This window comes from Bos mutus, chromosome 7 (assembly GCF_027580195.1).
Source record: "Bos mutus isolate GX-2022 chromosome 7, NWIPB_WYAK_1.1, whole genome shotgun sequence".
In the NCBI taxonomy this organism is placed as follows: Eukaryota; Metazoa; Chordata; class Mammalia; order Artiodactyla; family Bovidae; genus Bos; species Bos mutus.
Genome location: NC_091623.1, coordinates 95,842,376 through 95,849,624, shown reverse-complemented (window position 1 = coordinate 95,849,624; position 7,249 = coordinate 95,842,376). Strand labels below are relative to the sequence as shown.

Below are 7,249 nucleotides of genomic sequence, written 5' to 3'. Positions count from 1 at the left end.
CATGATTTTGGATAATTTGCCTTATTTATCTCTTGGTAGACTTTTTCAGTAGCCTATAAGCTTATACATATGAATGACAACCTGGGTTGAGTATATTTTCACTGCACTTGACAAGCTCCCTGGACCAAAAGACCTCTAGCCTGGGTGGGAATAAGCATGCTGAAATGTCTAAATTACTTAATCATACTTCCTCTCAATCAGAAATGTGAGTTCTCACCAGGTTTGTTGAATGCAATTGGCCATTTTAGTTAAGGCCCATCGAAAGGAAAGGGAAAATAACATTTTAAAGAACAGATGAATAATCTTATTGTTGTCATACCTGCACCCTTAGACAGGCATTTTTGGTTGTAAATTTGGTGGAGTTGAAGGAGAAAAGACAAGGAGACTAGGGATAGCCAAAGGAAAAATATATTTATATTTTTATACACAGTATGTTATATAATATACATACTGAAGGAAAGATAAACCCATCTGAATGCAAAGCTCCAAAGAATAGCAAGGAGAGATATGAAAGCCTTCCTAATTGAACAATGCAAAGAGATAGAGAAAAAAAAAAGAATGGGGAAGATTAAATATCTCTTCAAGAAGATTAGAGATACCAAGTGAACATTTCATGCAAAAATAGGCACAATAAAGTACAGAACATAGTGTAGACCTAACAGAAGCAGAAGATAAGAAAAGGTGGCAAGAACAGACAGAAGAACTGTACAGAATAGGTCTTAATGATCAAGATAACCATGATGGTGTGATCACTCACCCAGAGCCAGACATCATGGAGTGTGAAATCAAGTGGACCTTAGGAAGCATTCCTACAAACAAAGCTTGTGGAGGTGATGGAATTCCAGTTGAGCTATTCCAAATCCTAAAAGATGATGCTGTGAAAGTGCAGCACTCAATATGCCAGCAAATTGGGAAAACTCAGCAGTGGCCACAGGACTGGAAAAGGTCAGTTTTCATTCCAATCCCAAAAAAGGGCAATGCCGAAGAATGATCAAAACACCATACAATTTCCCTCGTTTCACATGCCAGCAAGGTAATGCTCAAAATCCTTCAAGCTAAGATCTAACAGTACATGAACCGAGAACTTCTAGATGTACAAGCTGAATTTAGAAAAGGCAGAGGACCCAACAAACTGTCAACATCCACTGGATCGTAGAAAAAGCAAGAGAATTCCAGAAAAATAACTACTTCTGCTTCAAGGACTACACTAAAGCCTATCACTGTGTGGATCACAAGAAACTGTGGAAAATTCTCAAAGAGAAGGGAATACCAGACCAGCTTACCTGCCTGCCCCCCACCCCGCAAGAAAACTGGATGCAGGTCAAGAGACAACACTTAGAACTGGACATGGAAAAATGTACTGGTTCAAAATTGGGAAAGCAGTGTCAAGGTTGTATATTGTCACCCTGCTTGTTTCACTTATCATGAAAAATGCCAGGCTGGATGAAGCTAAAGTGGAATCAAGACTGACAGGGAAAATATTAATAACCTCATATATGCTTATGCTGCTGTGCTGCTGTCACTTCAGTCGTATCTGACTCTGTGCAAGCCCATGGATGGCAGCCCACCAGGCTCCCCCATCCCTGGGATTTTCCAGGCAAGAACACCCGAATGAGTTGTCATTTCCTTCTCCAATGCATGAAAGTGAAAAGTGAAAGTGAAGTTGTTCAGTCGTGTATGACTCACAGTGACCCCATGGACTGCAACCTACCTGGCTCCTCCATCCATGGGATTTTCCAGGCAAGAGTACTGGAGTGGGTTGCCATTGCCTTCTCCAATATATGCTTATGACATCATCCTAATGACAGAAAGTGAAGAGGAAGTAAAGAGCCTCTTGATGAGGTTGAAAGAGGAAAGTAAAAAGACTGGCTTAAAACTCAACATTCAAAAAATGAAGATCATGCCCTCTAATCACATCACTTCATGGCAAATAGATGGGGAAACGATGGAAACAGTGACAGACTTTATTTCCTTGGGCTTCAAAATCACTGCAGATGGTGACTGCAGCCATGAAATTAAAAGACACTTGCTCCTTGGAAGAAAAGCTATGACCAACCTAGACAGCATATTAAAAATCAGAGACATTTCTTTGTCGACAAAGGTGTGCCTAGTCAAAGCTGTGGTTTTTCCAGTAGTCACGTATGGATGTGAGAGTTAGACCATAAAGAAAGTTGAGTGCTGAAGAATAGATGCTTTTAAACTGTGGTGTTGGAGAAGACTCTTGAGAGTCCGTTGGACTGCAAGGAGATCCAACCAGTCACTTCTAAAGGAAATTAGTCCTGAATATTCATTGGAAGGACTGATGCTGAAGCTGAAAAGGCAATACTTTGGCCACCTGATGCAAAGAACTTACTCATTGGAAAAACCCTGATGCTGGGAAAGATTGAAGGCGGGAGGAGAATTGGATGACAGAGGATGAGATGGTTGGATGGCATCACCAACTTGATGGGCATGAGTTTGGGCAGGCTTTGGGAGTTGGTGATGGACAGGTAAGCCTGGCATGTTGCAGTCCATTGGGTCACGAAGAGTTGGACATGACTAAGGGACTGAACTGAACTCAGCTCAGTGAGTTCCCATTTCCCAGGGAGGATAATTGACACTCAGAGAGCCTAAATAAGGAAATCATTCAAATGTACATGCTAAGTAAATAGCAAAGATGAGATTATATGTACAGATCATTTGGCTTCACAGTGATGATCCTAATCTATATACCATACTTTCTCTATATCCTTACACATCTCAGAATTTTTCAAATTGTGCCTGATGCCATCTATATCAGGCTCACCTGGGAGTACATGCTAAAGCACAATTTCTACAGTCTTTTACTCAGTTTCCAAATTAGAGTCTCTGGGAAAAAAAAGAAAAAGTGAGTGAAAGTGTTAGTTGCTCAGTTATGTCCAACTCTTTATGACCCCATGGACTGTAGCCCACTAGGCTCCTCTGTCTATGGAATTCTCTAGGCAAGAATACTGGAGTGGGTTGCCATTCCTTTCCCCAAAGGACCTTTCCAAACCAAGACTGAACCCAGTTCTCCCACATTGCAGGCAGATTCTTTACCATCTGAGCCACCAGGAAAGCAAGTCCCAAAGATCTAAATTTTTAATTTACTCCAAAGATGACTTTTAAAAAATGGTACTATTTGAGAATTGGTGTGGCTAACAGGTAGGCTCATGATTTTGAGAATAATACAGTAGAAAAACTGTGATGTCATAAATCAGGTGACCTGGGTTTTAATCCCACCCTGCAATGGACAAGTTACTTTACCTTGTTGGTCTATGTAATCCCATTTGTAAAGAGATGGTATTAGATCAGATGCCCACTGTAACATTTTGCAAGTGTTTGAAATAGACCCCCACAGTATAGGCAGTATTAGTTCAGTAAGACTAATTGTTTGCAGTTCTGGCTACTGTATTTCAAAGAGACTTTCACTCTGTGGAATAGAGTCAAAGTTGGCCAGCACCACAGCCAGTCAAGAGCACGTGGGTCCTTCCCTGGCTTTCAGCACTCTTCTAGGTATAATTAAAGATGGGTGAGTGAGGGCTGCCATTCCAAATGTGTCACGGTTGAAGCATGGAGGTAGATTCTTCTAACCAGCAGCATATTTCATGGAAGACAAGTGATATTTTCTATTTGAGAAAGCAGAGACTTGTAGAACTGACAGCAACAGCTCCCTAATCTATTTCAGCTAAGAGGTAATCATTTCCAGTCTCAGAAACTATTCCTGCAAATCCAACAGCACGCATTTCATTTGTGGCTCACACAACGGTACTGGCCTTTATAAGAGAAGTAAATAGGTCCTCAGTGGCTGCTTTGTATTGCCAATTAGCTAATCTGTTGGCAGAATCTTGCATCTGCATATGCAAATACACGTTTAGCAACACACCGTAGTATGCTGGGACACATTTCATTGTGCAGACATTATTTTGGGAGCCTGGAATAAACTGCGGTCTTTATTTTAATTTGCAGTGACTTGTCCAGTGTTTTCCATACCAATATGTTTACTAAACAGGTGTTTGATATGTAGGTCCCAAAATAAACAGCTAATGAATATTCAGGTATGATGAATGCAATCACAGAAAGAGCCAAGAATAGACCATCAGAGTGCAGACTCCTACGTCCCATCTGTAACCATTAGGATAACAGGACTACACTGCCACTAGTGAGGCACAGAGTCATTCATTTAACAAATAGCTATCACTGCACATTATGTACGAGCTACTGAAATAGCAGTTTTTAATTTCAAGGAGGAAAAATTACCTGAAAGTAGAGAACAATTGCTTGGCAGCATTTATTCAACAAATATTTATTGAGTACATTCTTCATATGTGTGAGATACTGATACAGGCACTGAAGATTCAAGCAACAAAATATTTTTTAAAGTGCTAAAAATCATTTTCCTTGCAAAGTCTATGTTTGAGGAAGACAAAGATTAAATAAATATGAAATGTAGAGTATGATAGATTGTGATGAGTACTAAGAAAGGATGGAAGGAAGGATGGGACCAAGAAGAAGAGAGTGGTGCTGGTGAAAGAAGACTGATCAGGAAAGTCCTACTAGGAAGATAAAAAATTAGAATGTAGATTTGATAAAGATAAGAAAGTGAGTCATGGGGATGTCAGTGGGAACAGTGTTATAGGCAAGGAAAAGTGTTAAGTGCAATGTGTTAGGTGAGTGTCCAGTAAATTCAAAGAATAGATGGGAGGCTTCTCTGGCTAACATAGAATAAACTTTAAGAAAGGAGTCAGATAAGGGTATGCCCAATCATGTAAGGTTTTATAAACCATAAAAAATCTTTGGCTTTGACTCTGAGTGAGATGGGAAGCCACAGGAATTTGAGAAAAAGGTGATATCACTGAACTTTTATTTTAAAAGAAAGACATTAGCCATGGAGCTGAAAGTAGACTAGCGCAGAAAAGGGCAGAAGAAGGAAGTCCAGTGGCATGGGTGTTGCTATTAACAAGTCTATGAATGACGGAGGCATGGATTAGGGTAGGAGTGGTGAAGCTGGTGGGATATCGATGGATTTTGGATGCTTTACATGCAGAGCTAATATGATTTCTGGGATCACCTAATTTTCATTTTGGAATATAATATATATGCATGTAAAACATAAATGTAACATCTACCAAATATGTAAACACCAGGTATCCCCCACCCAAGTTAATAAACACAACACTACCAGCACTCTAGACGTCCGACTCTTTTCGACCCCATGGACTGCAGCCTACTAGGCTCCTCCCTCCATGGGATTCTCCAGGCAAGAGTACTGGAGTGGGTTGCCATTTCCTTCTCCAGGGGATCTTCCCGACCCAGGGATCGAACCCAGGTCTCCCTCATTCCATGCATACGCTTTAACAAAACATAAATGTAACATCTACCAAACATGTAAACATCAGGTATCCCCCACTCAAGTTAATAAACACAACATCACCAGCACTCTAGACGTTCCATATAGTTAGCACACTGGAAGAAAGACTGGGTGTGCTAAGCAGAAGCAAGGGAAATATAAGAGAGACCCAAATCAAACTTTGTTGTTGTCGTTCAGTGACTCAGTTGTGTCCCACTCTTTGTGATCCCATGGGCTGCAGCATACCAAGCTTCCCTGTCCTTCACTATTGCCCAGAGTTTGATTTATAAAACAAATTTATAAAGATGAAAATTAAGGTCTTAAATAAAAAATTCACTAGATAGGATGAACAGCAGAATAGACATTGCAGAGTAAAAGAGAGATGAACTTTCCAGATGATGTCTTTAACGAAAAGGGATGGAACTACATTCTTGAGAAATATGATGGACGTCTTCCAACAGAGGTAAAAACTGTTCCTGCAGACTCTGTCATTCTCAGAGGAAATGTTCTCTTTACAGGAGAAAACACAGATTCAGAGTGTTACTGGCTAAAGAACTAGATTGAAACGAGTCTTGTTCAGTCCTGAAATCTAATTACAGTGGCTACAAATGCTAGAGAGCAGAAAAAAATATGGGCCAAATATTTATTGCAAACTTCTAATAATCTAGAAGGTATGGTATACAAGTTATGTGACTTTGGCTACAAAGGAGTCTCTTTTTATTTTTTATTTATTTATTTACTTTTAATTTTATTGTATTTTTAAACTTTAAAATATTGTGAGTCTCTTTTTAAAGGACTGCTAGCACTGGAGCTTCTGCTCACTTTGTTAATGTCAAAGGTATAGACGGAGTAGTAGGAATTACTTTAATTAAAAATATTATGGAACAAAAGATCCTGTTCCAGGCTATTCTGTTCTAGTGGTAGAACACAGTACCATAACAGCTTGAGGTGAAGATCATAAAAGGATGCTTTTGAACATAGAGAAATAGAGTTTTTAGCAGTACCTAGATCTGTGGTCTGCAATACCTATAACATTTATAACGTGTGAAAGAAAATAGTAGTTAAGAATCTAAGACATTTAATTGTACCAAAGTATGCAGCAGCACCATTAACAATCATAACTAGTTCTTGAAATTTTCTTGACCCTGGTACTAAAGACTAGGATATTTTAGGTAGGAAGTTCCACTACTGAGAACTCAAAGAGCTATAGGTTGCTTCCAACCTCATCTTAGAATTAGTCAATCCGTTGTTTTGTTGTTGTCCAGTCACTAAGTCATGTCCAGCTCTTTGCAACCCCATGAACTAACTACAGCATGCCAGGCTTCCCGTTCCCTCACTATCTCCCGGTGAGTCAATGATACCATCCAACCATCTCATCCTCTGCCACCCACTTCTCCTCCTGCCCTCAATCTTTCCCACATCAGGACCAATGGGATGGTACAGATATAGTAGCTTAAAAGAGACTGTGGAAGGTGAAATAAAGGAAGGTGAAATAAAAAATCAGAAAAAAAAATGGAGTATTGAAAATGCTTTCTTTGGTTTTGGTGGAAGCTTTGCTACAGAAAATAGCAAAGTAAAATACTTGAATTTTTCCTTCAAGTATAGTCATTTTTAATTACTTGGGCTTGGGATTAATGTCTCTAAGGATCCAGTTGCTGATTCCAACAAATGACCCAAATTATCTTTGCAAAGGACACCAGCAGGGCATTTTGTTGCATTTTTAAAAAAAGTAAAGGCTGTCCTGAAGAATGAGGTCAAGATTTTCTCCATATTGTCTTCAAGAATGAGATGACAACAAAAAGCTATTCATTTGGTGGAGTAAGAAAAAATGCAAAGCTCGATGTGGAATTAGAAACAGCATCTAAGTAGGCTTTAAGTCTGGAAATATATGTGTATGAATAC

At 39.4% G+C, this 7,249-nt stretch overlaps 1 pseudogene; it reads left to right on the top strand.

Moving 5' to 3' along the window:
* Positions 1–5,729: 5,729 nt before the first annotated feature.
* LOC102265880 (nicotinamide phosphoribosyltransferase-like) lies at positions 5,730–6,619 on the top strand (annotated as a pseudogene).
* The last annotated feature ends 630 nt before the right edge of the window (positions 6,620–7,249 follow it).